Raw genomic sequence first — 26533 nt, forward strand, 5'->3', positions numbered from 1 at the left:
ATAAAATGCAAAGCTGAAGGGGGTTGGAGTTTTTATTATTATTTCTAGAGGGAAAAACTAAAAGGAGATTGAACTGATGAAAATTTTATGCTGTTTGCTACAGAAGAGGAAGAGGGAAAACAGGAGGATTTGCATGCTTTGACCTTGGCTAGAAGGGGGTTGGATATTTTCACGACAGCAAAGTTCAGAAAGTTCCTGCGAGCTGTGCCCATGAGGACAACCCCTCCTCCAGGAACCTCTCCCTGTCCTCCAGGACACCAGTGGATTAAAAGCAACATTTTGTGATAGAAGATTAATTCTTACTGTTTATTTTTCTTAAGTAAATTTTATGAACTTTTAGAAAACTGTATTTTATCTCTTCACATGGGAGCTTTGAACACTTGGAAGGTATTGGAGACTCAAGATAATAATAATAAAATAGCTTTGACCTTGTATTAAAAACTTGCCAAGGTGACAGAGAAGCACATGAATCAATCACAACTAATACACGAGATGCAAAGGTTAAAGTTGGTAAATATTGTAAGAATCCAGGACCAAAGAAGCTTGCCAGTAATCACTGACAGATCCACAGCTCTGTGTCAGCTGCTCTCTTCAGTACACTTTGATTTTTTTAAAAAAAACAAAGGTGTGCAAGCTCAGGATCACTGAACACTCCTCCTGCAGGTATCCAGAATTCTCAGGCATCCAAGGATGCTTGAGAAGCCTCCAGTTGCAGGGTTAAAAGCAAGGCACCAGGGATGAGAGGGAATTTGGGGCAGGGTAAGGTCCTGCTTTGTCAGAAGAATATTTCTGGGGTGTTTTTTGAGAGCTTCTAATTTCTTTAGAGAAATTGTCATTCCCATTTGGCAGAGCTGCACCCCACTCAGTGCCTGTAAGAGGAGAAAGAATAAAATATGTGGGATCTTCATTTCTCATACGTGGAGAACAACGCACAGAGACAGACAAGTTGGTGCCATCATTGTGGTGACAATGACAAAACAATGTCTTTTTCTGAGCTGATTTTACAAGATAATATAAAGCTTTCAAAACAAAGCATTGTAAGTGCTCCTGAAATACAAATAGAAGTGGTTTATAACCTCTCCAGCCCTGCAAAGTAATTCTTGCTATTTAAAGTATGGCTGTGCTTAATGTTGCATATTTTCGGATCATGAATTATGATTTGCTTTAAGTGGCTGCTGTGTTTGCTCCCCTTTTGCTCCACAGAGGACAATTTTGGAATTTATTAACTTTTCATTCAGGGTCTGATAGGAATATTTGCGCAGCATTCCAAAGGGTGCTCTGAAGAGACCTAACCCAGGCCCTGAAGGGGTTCCATTTTTAATGGGATTTTAGAGGTGACATTAACAACAGGCTTGGGGCAACAAAGCACAGAGATGACGAGGTGCTGGGATAAAATGTGCTTTCCTCAGCTCTGATTAATGTGTTTTGGCTCCACAGATCCCTCCACAGCAGAAACTCTTCCCAGCAGACTCCTGTGCCTGAAGAGAAACTGTGACAGTGAGGAAAACCCTCCTGCCCCACAAAATTTGGAGAAGTTTTCCTGACCTCTGGGCTGTGCATGTCCATCACCCTCTGCTTTTTGCTCTGCTGCCACCACAGAGAGCCACTCACCAGCAGATTTGGGATCCTTCTCAAAGGGCACTTGGCACAAGGCTGGTCTGGAAGGTCAGGTGTGCCCAGATTCCTACTGAATTACTGCTGGATGTGGGGTGGGAAGGAAATCTGGAGCTCTCTAATCCAAGCTGCTCAAAGAAGGAAGAACTTGAAATTTGCAGACTTGGTAGCTCGTGGCCAGAACCAGTTAAATTTTGAGTATCTTTAAGATTCTCCCAGTTTGTGTTGTAGTCTTTGGTCATTGCCATGGTGATGTCAAAAATCCCCTTGTGCAACTTTTACTCAGAATTTCAGTGCTCTGAATAGGAAATGGGACTCACTTGGGCACTGTCCTTCATTTTGAGTAGCCTGTAGATATATCAATAATGCTGCAAAGCAGACAAATCAACCCCTTTTATTATTAAAGATCTTCTGAAAATAATAATAATAAAAAAATATGTAAAACAGACTATAACAGAAAGATTTAAATGCAAATCTTGCCTTGCTACTCTTCCCTAGCAGAAGAGCAAGAGACTGACTCCTGATTGGGATTCAGCCAATTCACCCATCATATTGATGCTCATTTTTTGGGGTTACTGAAGAAATCCCAAGAGACTTTGCCTCAGAAATCAAGAGAGTCAGAAAAACTTCCCCATTAATAAAAGTATTTGAAGAACATTTGAGAGAATGTATTAATTTTATAGGAAAACTGAGAACCTGGTGTTGAAAAAAAGATCTGTAGCTCTTAATTTTTCAATGGTCTGATTCTGTTTGTATTTGAACATCATTGAAAAGAAAGATGCGAATAAATTCATGTCCATTTAGTTCTGTATTTAGGAAGAAACCTTCTTTTGTACTCACATATTTTGTCTTCCTGCAGAACTATATGAATGTTTTCTGATGATAAATTTTAGGGATGAGTTTTATGATGACTTCTGGGTTTAGAGCAGAATTTTAAAAGATATTTCTGGGTGAACAGGTGTATTTATTATGAATGGTTCTCCTGCAGTTGCTCATCTACCCTCATCTTTAGCAGATTTGTCTGAAGACACTGCAGGGGATGTCTATTACAAAACTGCCTGTAACTTTAAAAACATTTATCATGGCAGCAGCCCTTGAAGACAGAAGGGAGTTTTTTTTCTCTGTTGGTTTCAAGAGAGTGATGCAGCTGGTGCTCAGTAACCTACCAGGTGCTTTACTGGGATTGAGAAGTGAATTAAAAGCAGGATTCCCCTGTTCTGGGTTGACATCCTGATGGCAAGAACATTTTCTTCTGTGTATCAGAGAGGAGAAGTCTCTGCCCTCTGGTGTGTCCATGTGTGCTGAGGATGAACAAGGACTAAAGGTGTCTGCTTTGGATCTCAGTGTTATCAGTCATATACAGCAGGAAATCAAAGTATACTTCTTGTGCTCATTAAAGAACCAGTGGCATATTTTTGGTTGTTTTTTTTACAGGAGAATTCCTCCCTTCAATCTGCAAATTCACATTTGGATGTCTGTGCATTAAGTAGCATAATCATATTCATCCTCACACCCTGTCTGCCTCTTCTGCTGTGCCATGTATGTTTAACTTACACGGCAGCCATGCATCACTTTTTTTTTTTTTTTTTTTCAGTTAAACAGCAGTGAAATTCTCATTAGTGCAGAGGTTATACGGTTTTAAAATGTCAAAAAAGCAAGATGGAGTTGGTAATTGATTAACCTGAGGTGGTGCAAAGCTTCACCCTCAAACACTCAACATTTAGTGGATTTAAAGATGTATTGAGTTGTTTAGTGACCAAGGATAGAATTAAATCCAAAATTTCCTTTAGAGTTAATTGTCACTCACACTGAAGTTTTTCCTTGAGAGAAGAATACTATTTGAAAATTAACTAAAAATACACGAAATATGGTGTGTGTATAACAATTTCAGCTAATCTGACATAAATGTTTTAAATAAGCAAAGTGGTTTTTTGATTATCAGTTCACCTACCTCAGCAATAAATATCAAATCTGTAGCCCAGGAAGAGGTATGTTATGTAAAAATCAACTGCACTGTAGGTATGCATAAATTAAAGGAACAGTAAAACATGTTTGTAGCAACCCACTCACAGTTTAGTAACATATGTCAGGCAGGGAATATGGACGTATGTTATGTCAGGCAAGCAAGAGAGTTTTGGAGGGAAACCAAAATCCTTGGAGATAATGGTTCTACTCCCTGTCCTGTGCTGAATTCCTGAAGGGAAGGGTGGGAAGAGCACCAGAACCACTGCCTGAGGCCTCCTGTGGTGACTCAGAGATCGGGCAAAATGTCAAGATCAGCTGGTAAGCTGAAATGTTTAGATCCGAACAAAGGGATGGACTGTGGGGTTTTTTTTTTAAGTATTGGAGAATTGCCAAAATGATCAGAAATTTATCATGAATAACATGAGATCTATTAGGGGATCTTTTACATAAGTGCAAAACATCATAACAACACTGCTGGTGTTGATCTAATTAAAAGCTGGTGTTTCTCTGATGGTCTTTAATGAATTCTGTTACATGTATTTCATGCAGATAAAACTTGTGTTCTCTGATTTTGTCATTTATGACCAAGAACACTTGACCAAGGCACTTCTGGAAAAGTACAGGACAGAGATGCCAGAGAAGACCCGAAAATCACAAGTGTGAAAATTATTCTAGAAATACCAGCAATGCTCACATTGCAGGAAGACGAACAAACCCAGCCAAGCAAGAATTGTGTTTTTATAAAAGCCCATGAACACCGCATCCTTCTTTTCTTTTCAAAGAACACATTGTAGGTGCAATTTTGCAACTAGGAAAAGGCAAAGGGAGGATTCCCTGGTTACCTGATTCTGGCATCCACTCCGTGCCTGTGTTTTTAAGTTATCAAATCACATCTCACGTTTCTTCTTGCAGGAGCTCTGTGTCTTTTCTGGCCTTGGTTGGACAGCACTCCCTAAAAGAGTTCATTCTCCATCTTCCTCCCTCTACCATGAGTGATGCTCCTGCCTTCAGTACATATGGTCCAAAATAACAAAATTCTTACGGATTTAACTGTCAGTCTCAATAATACAGTGCTCTTTCTTCGAAACATAAATGTAGTTGATTTTTGCAACACCTCTTTGAGGTGAGCACGGGCTCCCTTAAATACTGGGCTTGTTTTGATGAGAAACTGAAACACACAAAGAAGAATCTACTAAATGTATCTGCTGACTGTGCACCCTCTTTTTAGGACTTGTAATAAAAAGGAGGTCAGAATAAAAGTCAAGGTCTCACCTAACCTTAAACTTTATAGAATCATAGAGACATTGAAGTTGTAATCAGAGCATCAAGTCAAATCATCAACCCAGCATCACCACCAGGTTTACCACTAAAATATGTCTTCAACTGCTACATTCATGCATTTTTTGAATGCTTCCAGGGGTGGTGACTGAACCACCGCTCTGGGAATCCAGTTCCAATGCCTGAAAACTCCTTCTATGAAGAATTTTTTCCTAATATCAAATCTAAGCCTCCCCTGGCCCAGCTTTAGGGCACTTCCTCTCCTGCCACTTGTTTTCTGGGAGCAGAGACTGAAACCTAGCTGTCTAGAACCTTCTTGCAGGTAGTTGTAGAGGGTGAGTATGTCCTCCTTGAGCCTTCTTTTCCCCAAACTGAGCCCCCAGCAGCTGCTCCTGGTGCTCCAGACCCTTTCCCAGCTCTGTTGCCCTAAATGTCTTTCTTATAGTGAGGGGAAAAGACTGGGGTTGCTCATTAAATCCTACCTCAATATCTGTATATGGAAAATCAATTTGAGACAGATGCAAAAACTGTTTTTGAGGTAGCATGATACAGGACAGCTCCACTCTGGACTTTGTAGGAGAGCAAGATGGGGGTCAGCTTCCTTTTCCCAGGAACAAGTGAGAGGACAAAAAGGAACGCCTTCAAGCTGTGCCAGGAGAGGTTCAGATTGGGCATCACGAGGAATTTCTTCATGGAAAGCATGGTCAGGCATTGGGAGGGACTGTTCAGAGAGGTGTTAGAGTCCCCATCCCTGGAGGTGTCCAAGGAATGCCTGGACATGGCACTCAGTGCTCTGGGCTGATGACAAGGTGGGCTTGGTCACAGGTTGGACTCTATGGCCTTGGAGGATTTTTCCAACCTCAATAATTCTGTGATTCTGTGAAGAAAGAAACAAGTTTGCAGCTGCCTGACATGCCCCTTGATTTATTTTGAGGACTCTGTTTGTCTGGTGTCTGTAGAATGAGATGTTTCCCATTTCATTCCTCACAAGGTGCTGTGGGTATGGAAGAACACAGGTCCTGCAGCTTAAAAGAAGCAGGTGGGGCCTGAGCAGATGAAAAAGGATCAGAGAGTGGATGGCAGCAATCCCTGTGATGTTTTACTGACCCCCAGCCTGATGCATGCTGTGGACACAGATGTAAGCGGAGTCTGAGCAGGAGCTGTTCCCTGTCTGCCTCACTGCATGCTGACCTGTGATGCTCCTGCCCTGCCTCCAGCTGAGGGAATGAAACCCAGCCAAAACAAATCACACATACACACACACGGATCTGCCCCAGGTTGTACTGAGGAAAATTCTAATTCTGCTCAATTCACCCAGGGGACATAGAATTCTGAAGCATGAATGTTCAATATTCTCTTTATCTTAACGCTCAGCAGAAAAGACCCTGAACATTTGGAGGACAATGCAGATGTATTTTGTCCCACCTCTAGTCCAAAGATCTTAGCTGATAGCTGAGGTTAATTTTATAATGTGGATTGAAGTAATTATTCAGTCTTTGATTCAATATTGATTAAGCAATGCTAGGCTTAAACTGAGGCGTGTTCTGGAAGTGTTGCAAACACAATGTAAAACAATTCTTCTTTTCTTCTAATTCAATCTCAGCTTGATGATCCCAAATGAATGGGGTGAAGGGTTTAAGTGGTGCATTCAGTTTGTGTGGCAAGGTTTTGGTAGAGGCGAGGCAGCAACTATATCCATTGACTGTCTCAGTGCACGGCATGCTTTCCACCCCTTGAATAATTTGTGTGACTTTCCTGAATGTTAAAATATGAATTCCTGTCTGAATGTAGCGTTCCAATCATGGCAAAGTGTTTCCCAAAGCAACTTTTTGGTGTTAGTCAGTCTTGGCTGTTAAAAGTGTGTCTTTATACCTCTGCTTTCCTCTGTACATATGCCTCCACCTTAATCACAAGGGAGGCCTAAAGCCAGAAATCTGTGGGTAGCACAGGTTTTTGCTGATTGACAGACCTGTTAATTATCTGCTCCTATTGAGGCTGGTGTGTGAAGAGCAGCTGGCTTTCTGTTTTCTCCCAGTGCAAAGTGTGGTTGTCTTTAACCCCTACAGCATTATCTTTCTCCTGAATTACACCTTTCTGAGCAGAAATGCTGCTGGCTTGATGTGGAGTGTGGGCTGCATGAAGAGAGAGAGGAGTGGACACGGGATGAGGGCAGAGGCACTCACTGCTGGGACTCCTGCAGAGGGGTAAAGGTGGGGCTCAGGGGCTCTGTGGAGATGCTCCAGTTGTTGGACAGCTGAAGGAGGACAGCAGGAAGGATTGGATTCAAGGCCAGGCTGGATGGGGCTTGGAGCAAGCTGATCTATTGAAAGGTGTCCCTTCCCAAGGCAGGGAGGCGGGATGAGATGAGCTTTAAGGTCCTTCTTAACACAAACCATTCTAGGATCCTGTGATTCCTCTGTTGGAGTCTGGTGAGGGTGAAGAGATGATTTATGCAGCTGAAAGTGGAGAGAGTGCCAGCCTGTCCTGTCCTGTCTGTCCTGCCTGTCCTGCATTGTCACATCTGCCCTGGGGGTGTGTTGTCCACCTGAATATCCAGCTGGCTCATTCCAGACTAAAGCCAAAGAGTAAATCAACACATAAACACTGAAAAGGATTGAGAGCTCAGCCTCAGCGCCATGAATTCAAACCCTCACCTGGCAGTGGAGATGTAACTTCATCTCTATTGAGATGGACACCCCTACCCACAGCAGCTTCCACTTCTGCATTTGGAGATCTGGAGGCACCACAGGCAGAGCACCCAGCAGCTTTCTCAAAGCTACAGAGGTTCAACCTAAACCCAAATAAATGCCTTGAGAGTCCTGTGAAAGAAAGCAACATCTCCACAGCTGGAACAACGGTGGTGTCCAGGCTACAGATGATTCCTTGCAGGATCAGAAATGCTCCTGAGGTATCCTTAAACCCGCTGAGAGGTGAGATGGGAATTCTGTATGGCCTGCAAGAGAGCTATGATAAAAATCAGCCAGCAAAGTGCCTTTCTTAAATGGTCCTGCCAAATTGTAACAGAGCTCAGAGGTCTGGAGGACACTCTGGAGCCCAGGTTCCTCCTTTACAGGGGGCCACCCTGCTTCTAAGTCTGGATCATGTTCTTCCATCAGCAAAACAAATAGACAATGTATTTGTACAAACCTTCTACAGCCATCCAAGTTTCCCCATTTAATAGCAGAGTTTACTGGGAAAAAGCTATTTCTTAGTTTCAGAAACCTTAATTTAGGGTCAGTGAGGAAACTCTTACCTAAACACAGAATTTTAAGAGTACATCTGCCATGTTATATTTGTGTCTCTGTTCCTATAATTTAAAAAAAAGAAAAGTATAATGAGCCACTAAACAAATTATTCTTGATGCTGACTGAAACAATTAGCAATTATTATTTATAACATAAATAATCTAGAATGAATTATGTTTATTTTCTTTTCAGCTCTGTCCCCAACAATTGCATTTCACTGCCTTACTGGTATGTTTTGGCGCCTACTTTATTTTTGTCAGCAAAATCAGTTATTTCTGACATTATTTCAGTGCCTCCAGGGCAGAATGCTGGAACTGAACAACTGGTTCCCTCCACGACGTTTTCCAAGCCCATATCAAGTTTCTTTGCTGTTATCCAGAGAAATTGTGGAAGCAAGGCCAGTGGAAGGAACGCACTTGTAGGGTTCACTTTGAGCTGAAAGCTATTTCATGCTGTGTATCCACAATTACCTCCATATTTATAGATTTCGGTGTGTCCAAAAATGGAGATCTGAACGTGTACTCTTGCGTCTTTCAGGAGTGAACAGTTTTTATGTTAACCAGAGACGCCATGGCCAAGTTTCTTTCCAGCAGTCCCTAAACACAGGAAAATGATCTCTTCAGCCAGGTTTCCTGGGTCTGCACCACAGACCTTTCTCCACTGCCTGTGGGTCTTCAAGGTTTTTTCTAGTGAAGAAAATCAACTAGTCCCTGTAGTCATTCACAGCGTGGTGAAGGGACAGACACATTAAGCAAAGCTCTGACTGAACTATAGCTTGTGGCATGAATTTGTCATCTTACATCTCCAGTGCATGGCCTTGATTCCTGTCAATGTCTCTGTCAATTGAAACCTTCCTCAGAAAATGCTCTGCCGCCTGAGATTTCCAAGGTTGTCCCAGTTCAAGGTTTTGTTTCTGCTTGGCACTCCCATCTTTGCTTTTCCTCTCCAGAAGTAATCCAAATTTTTAAATTCCTTTTGGATACAGAAAAGGAACAAACCCTATTAATATTTTTTTCCAGGATAAGGCTAAACTTACCCTGAAAATACCAAGTATCAACAACCTTGTTACACCTTGGAAGCATCAGGTGAACTGCAGATTTTTCGTTATATAGCTCGGTTTGTTTACTCCTGCCCATGCTTGAGATGAGTCACTCTTAATGGTAAATATAAATACCATTTATGGCAATCTTGTAGCTGCTTTTCTTTTGTCTGCAGTTCCCCGATTCGTGCCTTTAATTGCACAATAACTTGAGCAAATCAAGAAAATGTGGCTGAAAATAGGTACAGCATCAGCGCTGGCTGGAAGGAGAGGTCTTTATCCCTCATTTGAAGGTGTTGATTAAAAGAGGTATTGAACTCCCTCAACTTTCCTTAACCCTGCAGAGAATCAATGGATCTTTGCTCCCACCCAAGCAGGCAGCAGTGATTCCTGCTCATTCACACTTGGATGTTTGTGGGAGGACTGGGAAGAGTCAGGGTGGAAGGGCTGGCTCATGTCTCCTCTGAACTCTGGAGCATACTTCACTCCAGGTGAATTTGCCAATTACCATTTGGATATCTTATAATGTCTCCTCTCGGCTCAGGGCAATCAGTGGGCAGAGCAGGGAGAGCTGGTCTGAGCAGAGCATTTATCTTGATAACACTCAGCGTGCCAGCATTCAGTTTATGAAAAATGTCTTTCCAATTACTTTAATCTGTTTTAACTTGTTTCAACAGAGTAAGGAGAGTTAATGTTTATAATATTGCATGTCGCAGTGTCCCTTGCGCTTGGTTGGCGCAGCTCACAGGACAGCTCAGCACGCACTGCAGCTAACGCGTGGTGAGGTTGGGGTGGCAGGCTGGGCTCCTCCCTGTGGGGCCTTGGCTCCCTACACCAGCGACAGGGCTTCGATGAAGGTACGACCACGGCGGCAGACAAAGAGTCGGCACTCTCTGACAGGGTGACAGGATGGTTTATTGGAGGGGAGTTCGGCGAGGAGCTCCGCCTCGGTCAGCCGCTGCCCAGAGAGAGCCCCGAGCAGAGGTGTGCAACCACTTTTAAATGGGGGTGGAACTAGGGGTGGTGACAATGGGTCAGCCAATGAGGGAGCAAAGGGGTGTAACAGGGGGTGTCAACCTTGGAACAGGGATCCAATCACAAGACGGAGGTGGGGGATTTCCCAGGCGCCTGCCAATCACTCGACGCCTTCCCTGGATCTTTCCAGAAGCCAGGGAAGGGCCCTGAAGTGATGGACAGGGCGCCCAAGGGGAGAGGGAGAGGATTGACAGGGGCAGGTGAGGGGGAGGGATGATTGACAAGAAACGAACCCTTACATAACAACTCACTGGGGGAGGAACTATTACAAAGAACAGGGGGATACAACGGAACATACCATCATGCAATCTTATATAAAATTTACAGAAAACCCTTATATAATCAGCAAAAACATAACAAATCAATCTTTCGCACCACCACAATTGCAGATGGCTGTGTGCAACACACATATTTCTGATTCTTGAGTATTTTGTACTTTGTATATTTTCAGAGAATCTTAAACTCTGGAATTGAGGATGTTTGACAATTATGGCACCTTGTCAATCAGTATATAACATTTTATCTGGACGAGTATTCTGATGACAGTCGAATTATTTTATTAATTTATTTTAATTTGTCCTTATGATGGTTGATACTCCCTTAACAGAGCTCTTCATCTCACATCAGTAGTTGCATTTTCCAAATGCTATTTCTCTGAGCAATGCCAGATGAAATAATTTGTTCTTCTCCCTTTATCTCCGTGAAGTTTATGCATCCTGGCTTTCCTATTTGGAATGATTGATCCCAGCACCATTGAATGCACTGCAATCTTGATTTCAGTATCCCTCAATCCCATGTGTTGGGTCTTTTACCAAAGTTGTGCCTCTTGCTGCGGATAGCTTTGGTAGTGGAAAATTTATCTGTGATCTCAGAATACTGTAAATTAGATAGTAATAAATTTACCTGGAATATGACTATTAAGGAGTTAAGAGACTTAAAAGATGAAGGGTCTGTTCCCACAAAATAAATTTTGTATTATTTAAGTAGTAAATACTTCTTAAGTTAACAAATATTAATTATCATTAAAATTTGCAGCAAAAATAGAAATTTCCCTAATAATACAATACTTATTAATTATAAAATAATATTAATATATGGACATTAAATGATAGTATGTTATTAATAATTGGATTGGTAAACAATATTGATATATCAATGCAGAGATAAGTTGGGTTAGGGTTGCTGTAGTAACTCATCTTTCTGATCTGTGGGCTGTGGTTCATCTCATCAAACTCTTCATGTCAGTGATGTGTTTGGATGTGTCTGAGCTTGGATGGTCATTGCACAGTGGAGAGAAATGGACATTTCCAGGACGTGATGCATGTCTGCCCCAGGAAGGATTTATCAGTATAAAATTAAGTCTTTCCCAGTGGTCAGGATGTCCAGATCTAAGGCTCAAATCCTGACATTTTCAGCAAGGACTAATCAATGACAGTCTCCTGGAAGACACAAACCAAATAAATTTCATATTGTCTGTCTGTACAATAACTCTGCAAAACACTTTCCATGTGGAAGCTTTTCCAAGCATTTCAATTGCTGATCTTCTCCCTGTGATTGATGTTAGTTGTAAACTACATGAACATGCTGAGAATTGTTTAATGCAAATCAACTCCTAAACTGTTTTCACAGGATGACTTCGTCTGTTTCTTGCTGGAGAAGCTTGGGAAGTGGAGGGTTTAACTCCCTGTTGTCAAGCAATAACTCTCCAAAATGCTGCAAAATAATTGAAATCTGTCTCATTCCTCACCAGGTTGTCAAAGCACGTGGGATAGTGGGACTTTGATTCTGTGTTCGTGTTCATGTTTGGAAGAGGGAAGCAATTGATTATCCATTAATGAAAGCATTAATCCCTCTTGGCACGTTCTTATCAGCCAAGTGCTGCCTCAGCTCATCTGGAAACACAAACCACGCCACACTGAGGTCTTGAAAGGTGTATTAAACCCATGGTTTCCTGGAAATTACAGAAAATTAATCCAGTTGGAAATGCAGCTAAACCACCCCTGCATAAATGCTGAATTACCCTATATGCCAGTGTTAGTCCTCATGAGCTGAATATGCACATTGAGAAGAATTTGGCCTCTAAGGGAATTAAGAAGGAAGTATAGCACTGTCTCTCCATAAATCTGCCCTTATCGCTGTGGTTTGCTATAACAACCTCACTTTCCAGGAATATGAAGTTTAAAATGTTCCAAGAGGTACAAAAATTCCCCGAAGCATGAAGTCACATTGCTTCATTTCCCGCAGGACTCACCACAGGGGATATGGAAATGCGACTGCTTCAGCTTGGAACTAAATGTGTGTCCTGCAAGCAACAGACAAAAGTGCATCAGGAGCCTCTGCAAGTCACGTGTGAAGCTGAAACTGTGTCCAAATGTCTCCATTTCATAAACACACAATTCCCTTGTGAGGTAAGGAAAATCTTCCTTTAATTCTAGTCTAAGCTTTTTGTTCGTTTGGAGGAAAAGTTATCTATTGCATAGATTCTCTGCTGTCAGACATCAAAAGTCCCTGTGTGGAGTAACATATTAACTCCACAGCAGTGACTGCATCAACCTTGAATATACTTTTTTTGTTGGTGTTATACCTTTATCAGATGGAAATTTTATGCCTTTTTTTTGTGTGCTTGTTCTTTGTGCTCTGCCAAACCATAAAAGAAGAAAAGGTCACATTCTTCCCTGTGAGGGTGGTGAGGCACTGGCACAGGTTGCCCAGAGAAATTGTGGATGCCACATCCTTTGGAAGTGTCCAAGGCCAGGCTGGATGGGATTTGGAGCAACCTGGGATAGTGGAAGGTGTCCCTGCCTGTGGCTTGGTTTAGAACTGGATGGTCTTTGAGAACCCTCCCAACCCAAATTATTCTGTGATTCTATGAAAAAAGGAAAAATAATTCACAATTACAATTGCAATCACAAATAAAAAAAATAATAATAATAAAAAAACCACTGTTGGGCTTCACCTTGAGAAACTTTGGTAAAAATCCCCCCACTCAAACCCAGTGCTAAATTAGTTTTTCTGGCCTAGGAAAGAAGTCTGACTGTTGTAAAGGGAAAGGAGCTTAACTATAAGGTTTAGTGATAATGTTTGCATAATGAAAGTATGTATCAGAGGCCAAAGGTCTGAGATGAGACCGTACTGGAAATAATTCAGCATTGACCTGGTGGCACCCTCTGCTTTGTCTTCACAGTCGTGTCTCTGAGCGCTGTAGGAGGAAAAGGTTGCCAAAGGCAATGAGGCCTGACAATTCATTAAGTATTCTGATTTTCTATCTCTCCTTTAAACCTACAGCAGATCCACATTGTTAAATACTGCTGCAAATCTGGCTTTACAAACATTTAGGATTCATTTTCAAGGTTCTTAAAACGCCCGTAAGTCTCTGGTAGCCCATCAAACCAGATGTGTTGGGTTTTTTCCCTTGAAGAGAATGTAAGTGGAATAACCTTTTCTCACTCGTTAAAAGGAAAAAAACCCAATAGAAATGAATGAGGCAGTTTGAATGAGCAGTTCCAAATCCTTCCCTGATTTTTTATCTCTTGATGTGCATTGCTTGATAACCTGCTGCACCCTAAACTGTAATCGCATTTGAATTGAGGAGAAAAAAACACTACCTCCCCTCCAAGGCTGCTGCCCCCATTCCTCTGGGTGCCCTGATAGGGCTGGTGTTGAGTCCAATTATCAAGCTGAGTGAATTTTGGGCTGAAAACCAACATCTTCAGCACCTTGGGTGTCTCTGTGCTGGGTGCAGCCCCTCCCCTGGGACCTCAGACCTGTGAGGAATGGAGGCTTTGACATGTTTTCCCTACAAATATCTTTAATATATTTTCTCTTCCTTCCTGCTCTTTGGCTGGGTCCCTGATAGAAATATTTCTGTCCCTCACAGAGCTGGGGATTTTCTCTCACTTTATTTCATAGATTCATTGAATCATTAGGTTGGGAAAGGTCACTGAGTCCAACCATTTCCTCACCAGCACCATGTGCACCCCAAAACTACGTTACCAAGTGCCACAACCACACGCCTTGAACCCTTCCAGGGATTGTGATTCTACCACTTCCCTGAACAGCCTTCCACTGAAGAATTCTCTCCTAAATTTCATCTAAGCCTCTCCAACTTGAGATAATTTCCTCTAGTTCTTATCTGCTCCTGTATTTTTTTCCTGAATATACTTAAGTCTGGTTTTGAAACTTCTCATTTTGGCTCCTGACTTTGTGAAAACAAGTTATGTTTTTGTATTGTCCCTTGTGAAGGGTGATTGATAGCAGAAAGGTCATATTTATTACTTCATTGCTACTTTTCATAAATCTTACAGGTGATACTAATGTAAAAATGCATAAACAGGCAATGAATTGAACTTTGACTGGAAAAAGAATAATTCTGAGATCATAACCAAAAATAGCTATGTTTTTAGAGCAAACACATAACAACCATGTTTCACTTTTAGTATGGTGCATAATCCCATTATATTAAACAAATTACAAAAAAAAGAAAAAATCATAAAAATAGAAAGTAGAAGTCATAATTATTGACTCCATTTGGCCTGAAGGAATAAAACTCTGTTTCAGCCAAACAAGATAGCATCAAATTTTTATTCCTTGCATTTCATTACTTATGACTCATCTCTGGCCAATCCAATTATCATTCTAAATACTGCAGCTGTTTTCAAAACTTACTTTACATCACTTTAGACAACTTCCCCTGTACTATTTACCGAAATCAAACAAATAGTAAATCAAAACAAGATGTGCTAGAAATGCACTGAGAAGGTTGGGATTGAGAACTGTTCAGGAAAAAAAAAAAAAATGGAAAAGCAAAAATGAAGGAGAAAATCCTGGAATTTGACTTAAAAACCAGGTGACAGCAACAGAATGTACTCCTCCTGCACAGAAGGCTTTGTTCCATTTTAGAAAGAAGGAAATGGAGACATAATAGATTGAAAACGAGTTCAGTAGGAAGTAATTTGAAGTTTTGGACAATTGTTGAAAACTGACTATTTTACCTTAGTTTGAGGTGATTGGTAACAGCTGTAAAGCTGCAGCTCTAAAGCTGTCTTTGCAATTTTCCTCCCTCAGGAGCTGAAGGTGGTGGCACATGGAGGAAGGAGCTTTGGCAGCAGCACTCCCGGACTTTTCGTCATGGTCAATGTCATAATCTTCTACTTCTTGCAGATCCTTAGACTCATGCAACCCTTGTCCAGTCATTTGGGCAAGAAGAGAAGGACATTTGGGCTGCCAATAACCAAATCCCAGATTCTCCAACTTCTCTGTGCCAGAATTCTGAGAGAGAAACCTGCAACTCATGTCTGGGCTACTCTGCTTTCTGTTGCTCAAAGTTCTTTTCTAAAGAAACCTGCCAGCAACCTTTGAAGATGAATATATGAACTGTATGATTATAATTGAGTTATTTCTGCCTTATCTATTTGGGTTTTATTTGCTTTTCCCCCTCCCCTTTGTTTACTCAGAGTTCAATGTACAAAATATTTTCTTTTTTTTTTATGAAGAATTAGTGGGTTTTATTTCAGTTTTTGCCCCAAGGTAGAAAATTCTCCGCTGCTGTTTCCCACAGTAAAAGCCCAGAGCAGTTAGACACAATTAATATATGTAAAAAAGGTATGAATTGGTTGATTGCACAGGAAACAAGGTTCTGGTTCAATGATGTGCATCCTACAAATCCGGTGAAGGGCTGAAGCACTCAAAAGGAACAGCATCATCATGCAACAACAGCACGGAGCCTCTGGTGATAACATAATTCAAGCTGTTGTTTAGTCCCCAAATCTCCTAGGAACCCATGCAAATTATGAAAGTTTTAATTTGGATGCGGTTTTGAAGCCTTTTGAGGGGGAATGCCAAGGTGTTTCAGCCAGGTCCAAGCTTTCCCAGAATGCAGGCAGGATTTTACCTGGACTTGTTTTCCCATCTTCTTTTATCCACAAGATTTTTTTCTTTCCACAAAATAAGCTCTGTAGGATGTGGATTTAAAGCTCCTTAGATCCCTTGGCACATCTTTGGATCTCTTTGCAGCTGGTGTAGTCCTGAGGAAAACTCAAACCAAATTTGTCCAAGTCCTGCAGAGCCTGGTCACCAAATAATGGCCCACATTTTTTTCATTAAAAAACAATGCACAAGAACAGATATTGCAAATAACTAACAGGTGAAAAAATCTTATCTAATTGATTTATAGAGACTCAGTCCTCTGGCTCACTCCCATCTCATGATACCTGTTTGAAACAGTGTTTTGTGCAGCTAGCGAGAACTGGAATCTCTTCATGACATTTGCACCCTTGCTGTGAAATGGAAAACATTTTAGATGCTCTGTGAACAGGAGAGAAACCCTTAGAGCGTCCCACTCTGACAGACTATGAGTTTTATAGTAATTAATTAACTGGATGAGCTCATAAATGTAACAAATAATTGTGCCAAATGGGACGATGGCTCTGATTTCCCCTGAGTGTATTACCTGATTAATATTGATTTACTGTCCTGGGCTCTGTTGGATCAGATAAAGTTCTCACAAACCAATCGTATTTTAAGTAACTGCATTCATCCCCCTATTCAAAACAAAACAAAACAAAACAAAATACAACAACAAAACCAAAAACATTAAAAAAAAAAAAAAGGAGAAAAAAATAGCCATGAGTCATGTCTTTTATTCATTACCCTGAATAGTTACAATCCAGGATTCTCATAAAGCTAAATGATATTTTGAGAGAAAATGTAAAATCTCATCAAAATCTTTTTCTGGGAGCTCTTTTGATAGCTCTGAATGCTACCCCACACTGAATTTGTGTTCCACTTGGCACACAAAGAAATTAAATTTATTATTTACCAGACTTGTACAAGACAGTACTCCTGCAGAAAGAGCTGCATAGGGATAAACAGCAATTTTAGCAACACAAAACTGGCAAAAAATGAAATTCTATTCCTTATGCAAATAAATGGCCCTCTAAATGACACAAATCACCGTGGAAGGAACATTTCTCAGTTGAAAGAAAACAAGAGCAGATTTAAAGTTCTTGTTTTTTTTTAAAATTTATTATTTTCCCTACATTTCAAATGCTGTAGAAGCCAGAAGCTTCTTGGGAAGGTCCCTAAACATTAACAAATATATTTTCAATAATAACAGCTCTAAGTGCTTTCATTTGGCAATGATCACAGATAATTGATTCCCTCTGAGAATGAAGTTTGAATAAGATCAAAGAGGAAAACTCAGCTGGGGAGGGGGGGGTGACACAGCAAGGCTGTGTTAGTTCTCAGCTCCCGGTGCTCCTCTTTCCTGTTCTTGGAGTGTTGGAACTGGCAAGGGGGTATCGTTAGGAGCAAACCTTGTGTAAATCTCCTCCACATTTGCACCCCTTGCTCGTTGTCAGTGCTCAGAGTAAATCCCTCACCCTCCTGCAGTGCTCACCCCCCCCTGAAATACTCTGCTTTTCTCTTGAAAGCTGCTGGCTTTGGCCTCCTCTCCTTTTCTCAAAATATCCTTTTTTGTGTTGTGAACTCTCAGAGCCCCTCTAAAGAACAGATTCCCAGTGAGAAACAAACAGGCTGTTGTTCTGCTAATTAGCATCTCCAAACTTTAAAGCTTGGTCTTCCTGACCAGGACACTAACAGGTTATTGAATCCTCTTTCCTTTGAAATGAGAAAGAAACATCTCCACTTCCAATATTGTGTTGGGTGTTTACTTAAGCCAAATTATTCACAAAGGTTTTATGATGTGGTGGATAGCAGAGAGGCTATGCTCTAGTGATTTTTTTTTTTTTTTTTTTTTAAATTTTAATAAGGAAAGATTAAATCCTGTAGGTCAGAAAAGTATGAGAACTATCCTTCCCTCTATGGCACTTTGCATTATCTGAATGCATTTTCTTTCTGGGAACATGCTAATCTACTTTTAATTATTTTTTTCCCCCCAGAAACATGGATATTTTGAAAGAAATGTCTACCCACAGTCTCAAGTTTGGGTGACTCATGTTACGGTGGCTTTAAGAACCAATAATCTCTGCTTAGCATTCAAGTTTAACTCATATATTTGCTAGGCTGAGGGCCTTTTTGACCGACACTAAGTTAAAAATCAAATCTCCATAATGATTAAACACCTATATTAAGAAGCTTAGCTGAAGTTTATATAACCTTTAGATTGCTGCAATGCCTTAAAAATCTGTTTAAAGGAAGCCTTTCGGATTATCTCTTGATTATAATGTATTTAGGGATTTTTTTTTTTTTTTTACTTTTTTTTTTTTTTAATTTTTTTTCCCCTCTCTCTCTACATTTTAAAGCTGCAGATAAAAGCAGAGCATTAATTTTTTACATCCTGATTTAAAACAAGCAGTGGGCAGTTAGTGAATTCTCTAAAACTGTGTTGCAAAGAAGCAGAGTGCAAAACGTTATGGTCATTTTCCTTAAATACTAAGCAGGATAAAACACTACCTTCACGTTTTCTGTAGACATTTATGGCAACAAGTGGTAGAGCACTTAAAATTTTGGTAGAGCACTTAAATAAAGCTTTGGCCTTCGGTGATGAACAGCCAACTGCAAGGGCAGCACATAATAATTAGGGAAAGGGCGATGGGCAGTTGATTGTCTTGATCAGTGCAAGACGTAGAACACAGACTTGCACAAAAATTCTCCCTGCAATTGCAGAAATGGCCATGTAACACAATTCTTTCTACATGTTTATTGTATTTAGGGAGTGATTTGGGCACATTTTAAGATACTGACGACAAATGATGCATGAGTGGGACTTGACACCCTGCTAGTGAGACCTGAGCAAATATCCCAGTAAAATGCAAGTGGATTTTAATTTTGAAGTGAATTTCATCCCAGTGAAATCCAGGTGGGTTTTTAGCAGACAGAATGTGAATGCCTGTGTGACAAACAGAATTACAGAAGCATTTAGATTTGAAAAGGCCTCCAGGATCATCGGGTCCAGTGACAATGATTGGTCCTTTAACCAAACCCCACCTTGTCAACTAAACGAGAGCATTTGCGAAGAATAATACTATTAACAGAATGATAATACATTCAATTAATCTGCTTTTAGGAAGATGGAGCAAAGTTGGAGGGGGGAAAGTCTGTTTCTTAAAGAATGGTCTAAAATAAAAGTTACTGCATTTTTCTTTTTCAGTTTTGCATTACTGATTAGGAACTCCATATAAGTCTCCTTCTGGGCAACAAGAGAAACAAAGGCAATCTTATTATTTTGGGACATACTTGGGATAGGCAGTCCTAAGGCAGAGAAAGATTTCCCTGTGTGATATAATGTTTACAATAATCAAAGCATCTGAAATTAAGGCAGCTCTCAGGCTTAAATCAAACCAAGTCTCATACTGTGTAAAATGACCCCCACACAGCATGTATTAATTTTATATTTTTTGCATAGATTTTATGCTGCAAGAAACCTTTTTTTTTTGGTCTTTCTTCTTTTTAAAAATTTTATTTTTAACCCCTTCCTTTGATTACACCTTTTTTTCCCCCTTTCTTTAAAAAAAATAAATAAAAGTGATTTTATGTTAGCAGTAATATCAGACTGGCCCATTCTATCACACAAGTTTGACATCATGGTCTAAACCACACCAAAACCTACCCTTGGATAAAAATATCCATCAACATCATTTTGCTTTTTGGGATGTTGTAACTTAAATGACAATTGAACTTTTTTTGTCCAGGTGTGTTTTTGAAGGAATGGGAATTATTTATCTCCCCAGTGTATTTTAATTCAGCATAAATTGAGTCTGATATTATTTGGGGATCAGGTGAGAAGAAATCCAGTTGTGAAGGCATGAAAAATTGTTCATTTAGCAGGTTTGTGAGTCATCACCCTGCAAATGCTTCATGCATTCCTTTCACTGTAGGATTTTAATTGGCAAGATCCTCCCGTGCCTAATGACTGCAAATACTGGGTGTTATTTCTGTTTCCTCAGCCTCCTGAGCTAAACCTATCATCAAGGTCTTAATTACTTCCCATCCAAGCAATAGCTGCCATTTATATGCACGATTTAAAGCTTTTCTCCTTGAGCCCACCTGCTAATTTTTGCTGTAAAATAAACCCCTGAAAAGCAGGAATATGCCAGTTTGTGGCAAAGAAAGGGAGATGTTGGGATTTTTGACTGCTGTACTAAAAAGTCACTGGGATAAATGTAAAGCAGCCCCTGGCAGCAGCATCTCAGTGTCTCCTGGGAGTTGGGGTTTTCAGGAATTAAAGTCTTAGGCCTCTGACTGGGTTCATCTCAGTTTCTTTTTGTTTATCTTGCACACCCAGATTGGTGAATCCCTCTCCAGAGTCCAACCTACAAATTTTTTTGGGGCTGAAGGTAGGTTTCCCATTTCCAGAGACCTCTAAAATCTGGTATATTGCCTGAAAAGTGAGTCCAGCCCCTGTCCTGAAAAACCATAATTGACCACCTGAGCTTGCAGAGATCATTGAACCAGAGGGATTCTGCACAAGGAATTCCACAGAAGAATTGGGATTTAACCACTGCTAGGACTAGATAAAATTGCTTTAAGTTTTATCCCTGGTTTTTTGGACATGGGATTAGTCATCTAAGAAGCTGAACCTAGTACTCCTCTTTGGGAATTATAATTAAATATTTAGTAACAATCCCAAGGAAGCCCCATTGTAAGACAGGAATTCCATTGTACCTGATTAAAACAAGAGCAAGGAGGCCCTGCCACCAGCAACACCAGGACTTTATCAACACCATCTTCTGCCATAAGAAAAAAAAAACCAACAAAAACAAAAACACCAAAAAAACAAACAAAAAAACCCCAATCCAAACAGCCCTTGAGGAGCAGAGAGCTATTTTGCTTTTACACATCAACTTCCAAGGTAGTCCCATAAGCAAATTTAAGGTTCTTCCAAACTATGAAAAGAGCAGAGTGCTATCATATTTTACTAATATCTGATTGCTTTTCTTTCAAGCTGTGACATAATACAGAAATTAATTAAACCAAATGTCACTCTAGTCATATCTATAATGAATTTCAGTGCCCTAAAACACTCCAAAAATTTACACAGGAGCACAAGAAATTGTATTAAAAGGCAATGGCATTTAGTAGGCACTTGATAAAGGGTAATGATATAAATCACACCAACAGCTTTAGGTACTTGAAATAACCATTTATTTGTACACTGGTTTATTGTCTGGAGACCCTGATTGGGACCGTGCCCTGCTCGATGTGCTGTGCAGAGAATCCTCCTCTCCTTCTCAGACCCAATGTTAATTAATAACCTTATCCTATCATAATTGCAGGACTAAAAAGAAATCAAGCAACAGTTGTGATATAACACTGATTTCCCTTGCAGCTGCAGATTTGGGTGTTTCCCGTGTTTTACTCTTTTTTCTGGAAGGAGTTTAGATGCCTGGTTAATTACCCCTATTTAACATATTAAATACGGATAACAAGCATCCCCCATGCATTATCTCCCTTTCCGAAAGCAAACATCTCTCTGCCAGCCCCTCCCTGGTGGGTAATGGTGGAGAGAATCCCAGACATAGCCTGAGGCTGTGGTGAGGCGTTGCAGGGTAGCCTCACACCCAAACGAGCGTTTCCAAATAAGGAAAAGGGGTTTCAGTTTCACCCCTGATTTTTAAGGAAAAGCACCAGAAACTTCTGTGTTTCCTTCTCTGTAATTGGCCCAGTGCCAGCACAGGGGCACTGGTTGGATCTTCAGGGCGTTTCTCAAAATCTGTAGGTGTTCCTATTGGGCAGCAAGCCAAAAAACCCTCCTAAAACATTACATACTTAAGAAGGAGCACAGAGGTGGTCAGGGCTTTTTGGGGCGCCTTAGCCAGGTGTGAGGGCTTTCCTGCACCTAAGCACAGCTTCTGTTTTGGTTTTGTAATGTTTGTTATTTTCTCATTCATTAAAGCCTTTTGATTTTCAAAGCACCACCAGCTGTCTCACAATTGTTCTAAGCCGTTCTGAGAAGTGCTGGACACCCTCAGAACTTAATACACCTTCTCTCCTTGTTTAGGGCAAATTTGTGAGAGAACCCCTGAATGGGGTCCCTCTGGGAAGCAAACCCAAACAGCCCCTTCACCCCAACCGGTCCAGGAAAAAAACTTCCTCAGAGAAAAGTGGAAAAAAGCTATTTATTTGACAAACAAAGTGCCCACAAGCATGAAGAATGAGTAATATTAAACAATAAAACCTCTTGTTGCTCTGAAGTGGGATGGTAAATTAAGAAAGTCCCTCCTGTGGGTAGCTCAGCTCACTCAGTCTCTTATCAGTTCCTCCGGTGCTGGAAAAATGCTGTCCTGGGCCCCAAGCATGAGATCCAGGTGTTTCTCTGGGTTTTTCAGTCCAGGACAGGTTCAAACAGACCTGAGGAAAAGGAAGAAAAACAATCCAGAGAGCTTGTCTGCCTTTAGTTAGCTAAAACTAACTAAAAACAAAGCAGGTCTCTGTGCTGTTGCTTGTCTGCGCCTCAGATGAGCACAGTCCAGGAACAGGAACGCAGAGGAGTGAATGCTGTTTTCAAAACAAGCTCCGCACGTCTTCTTTCTCCCCCTTTGCTCTCAGAACCAGTCACCAGCAGTGAGTCTCTCTCCCCAGGACCCTGCTTCATGAGTCTCTGCTCCATGCCCCTCAAGGCAGCTCCTCCACGATGATCTCCCCTTACCAGCTATCCCCCTCTTTTATCTCACTCACTGTTATTGGAGAGAGCTGTTACTCATCAGGGGCAAGGCTGTGATGGTTAATTAACTCAGCTGTTACTTATCAGGGGTTACCTGGTCTTAAAGGTACAGAACTTAACATATAGCATAAACAGAACAGACAGCTGAGGGTACAAACATCAAAAAGTCACCCCAGGACTCATTACACGCAGGCCTCATGTAAGATTGTATCAGTGAGGAGTCTCAGTGTCCTCTGCCTGTTTCTGGTCTGAGAAAGGTCCTTTTGGACAACCTCTTTTTTTCAGCATCTCCAGCCGGCATCTACTTTTTGCTCTCCTGATGGGACAAAGAAAAGTAAATTGGTCACTTCCAATATCTTCCCACTGGTCACATTGAAAATGTTAACAGAACCTGTTCGTTTGTCTAATCCAGCAGATTTACCGGAGGCTCCTTGCTTTCCTTGCCCATTCCTGTCTGATTATTCGTGCAGTCCTTTATGTTTATCCCCCTCTGCAAGGCAGGTTTTGGAGAGCAGGAACTCCTCCTGTGTCTGGGAGGGCTGTTTGTACAGTGAACCTTGGTAGTTTGGTTATGTTCCTTCTTACACTACCCAGCAATTCCTGATGCCAATATAACTTTAAGAGATTTGATGTTTTCTTGCTATTAAACAAATAACAGGGAGCAACCTTGGCACAGCCTTTCACACCCCTCCTGGTTTAAACCCACTTGTTTACAGCTCTACAAACTTCAGCTGAACTCCATCTGCCTGTTTTAAAAGGCATAAAAATAATGTATAAAAATACCTAAGCATCCAACACAAATTATCATAACTGAAGCCCATATGGCAATTGTAAAAACAGAAATGTATAAAGTTCAAGGCAGACAACTCAGGAAAAAAATACAAAAAAAATTTAGAGTCTTTTTGGAAAAAGTTCTTTAGAAAGGTATCTGGTCTCCTTGACACAAAGTGTAGTGAAAATTTAGTTTCCAACTTAGTGAAAGACAAAAAAGTCCCTTAACCTTATAACCCATCCTGATTAAAATAGCCTTCAATTATATCTCATTAGTATAGAACAACACACAATACATAGAATCAGCAGAAATTCTCTTTTCTAGCCTAAACTTATCCAGGTTGGTTTATATTCAATTGATTCATTGTCCTTGAATTTTCAAGTACAAGGCTTTCAGAGCCAGGACATTGCAGCTGCACTCAGGGCCGTGAAAGTCGTTTTGAGTCAACACGAGAAAAGAGAACAAGCTGGAATGGAAATACCAAGTGAGAAAAAGTGGAACTTGTTTTCCTTTCCAATTGCTCAACTCGGAGAGTGACAGGAAAAATTTCACACTTAAAACCCTTTTGTTTTCTGAAAGTTTTCAGCATCTAAGAGTCCTGGGTTACAGTGGAAATTCTCTTGCTTCTTTTGCTGTGCTGTAATTTCCATGAGCGGCAGACAGCTTAGCAATGATGCTTACCATGTCAAGCAGTTGCTTCCTAGACTTGCACAAATACTGAGGAACACTCTGGAAGATTAAGGAAAAAAAAAATCATAGTTAAACACAGCTGCATCTTAGTTAATATTTTTTAACTACATTAGTTTATGAGAGGCGTATAATTAAAACTGGGAGGAGAGGATTCTGCTCTCAGTGCAGGGCACAGTTGTCAGTCAAATAATTTTTAGACCTTGGTCTCAGACTGTGTCTACAAACACTTCAGATTGACAGGTAGGTTCCATCTCTGTGGATGTAATAACCTATTTTTGAATAATAATGTGGGTTTTGATTGGCAACTCAACAATGGCAGAATGCAGCGATTCATGCACCCTTTTTATACCTTTTTATTATCTGCTGCTGTCCCACTCCCCTGTTGTGCACATCCCTGCTGTCAATAAAAATAGGCCTGGAGCTCAACTCTACACAGCCAGCACAGTCCATGGGATCAGGACACCAAAATAAGAACATGAAAACCCAATAAAAACTAAAATACTTTAAAATGGAATACTCTTGACTGCATCCTAAGCAGTGTGACTGGTGTTTCCAGGTCCTTTACAAATATATCTGGCAGTTCAACCCAGGCATTGAGTATAATTTCAAGGATGGCACAAAAGAAGCCCATAGAGAGATGGGAGGGAGGGAGTTTGAAATGTTCAGTAGTGGCTCAGTTCAAAGTGTCTGGCTGGTCACATCGCCTTGGTACATTGGATGCAGCATTTTGGATGACTCCAAACCCAAACGGCCCTGAGTTCCACACTGTGACATTGAATTCTTCCTTTCCTCACAACAAAACGTTGCTTTGATTTACTAGGCAGCTTCTTCTCAGGTTTTGTAAAGTTTAGAGAAGTCAAGCTTGGGGTGTGTGTTGTTCTACCATGGACAGAACATCTTCTTTCTTCATTATCAGGTCTCTGTTTATATTGTGGTGATAGAGGTGTTTTCATGCATTTTGAAAAGCACTTTGTCAAACATTAGGCTTTATGTCTTTGTCAGGTATCAGTGCTACAATTCACTTACCCGTGGCTTTTAATGGTGGCAGAGTAGAGTTCTCCTGGCTTGAAATTTGGTTATCTGGTACAAGTTATCCTTATAAACTTCCCTCAACTTCAACAGAGAGAGAGAGGCAGAATTGGAAACTAATTCATCCCATCCATCTCAGCCAGTTTCCTTGGAGGGATGAATTGCTCGTTGTCCTGGTTTGGGACAAATTTGGGGGAAAACCCCTGTATAGGATCCCTCTAAGGAAGCAAACCCAAGTGGTCCCTCCCTCCAACCGATCCGGAAAAAAAAACCTCTTTGGAGAAAAGTGGAAAAAACTATTTTACTAAACAAATGAAGTGCATACAAGTATAAAGGATGAATAATATGAAACAATAAAACCTCTCCTTCTGAAGTGAGATGGCAAATTGAGAAAGTCCTTGCCGTGGGTGTAGCTCGGCTCTCTCTCAGTCTCTCCTCAGTCCCAGTCCCTCCGGCGCTGCTGGAAAATGCCGAGGTCCAGGCCCCGGTGGGCCGCAGGTGCAGCCCCCAGTGCTCCCCTGGGTTTTCAGTCCAGAGCAGGTTTAAACAGTTCCAAGGAAAAGGAAAAAAAACAGTCCAGGGAACTTCTCTGCCCTAGCTAGCTCAAACTAACTAAAAGCAAAAAAAGATCTCTGTCCTGCAGTCCCTCCAAGCCTCCGCTGAACACGCTGTCCGCAGAAGAATGTGGAGGAGTCAGGCAGTTTTCTCAAAACAAACTCTGCGCTTCTCCTTGCTCTTAGAACCAGTCTTAAAGGCACAAGACTCAATATACAGCACAAACAGAACAGACGATTGGGGATACAAGCATCATAAAGTTACCCTAGGACACTTGTGTTTCTGGATATTGAGCAACAGCCTCCTCCATGTACACTCTGGGCATCTTTCTCCTTCAGTATCATCAGCTGATGGTGACAAGAGGAAATTTTAAATCCAAGAACGTCTTGATCTCAACCCTGCTTTAAAATGTTGCTGTGTGGGCTTCTAGGAGCAATTGAAGATAAACAAAAATGCCTGTCATGACATTTGGAGGCAGATGTATTTTAGCTGATTCAGACCCCTATCTAAATAATAATTTCTCAGATAAACAAAAATAATAAACTCTCAAAAATAATAAATTTTCAGATAAACAAAACCAATAAACTTCTAACAACAGTAAGTTCTCAGATAAACAGTTCCCTGACAGCTGCCAATAAAAGATTTTTCAGGAGATTTCTCAGGCCTCCTGACCTTTTCCATTCTCTTTT

This window comes from Hirundo rustica, chromosome 5 (assembly GCF_015227805.2).
Source record: "Hirundo rustica isolate bHirRus1 chromosome 5, bHirRus1.pri.v3, whole genome shotgun sequence".
Classification (NCBI taxonomy): Eukaryota; Metazoa; Chordata; class Aves; order Passeriformes; family Hirundinidae; genus Hirundo; species Hirundo rustica.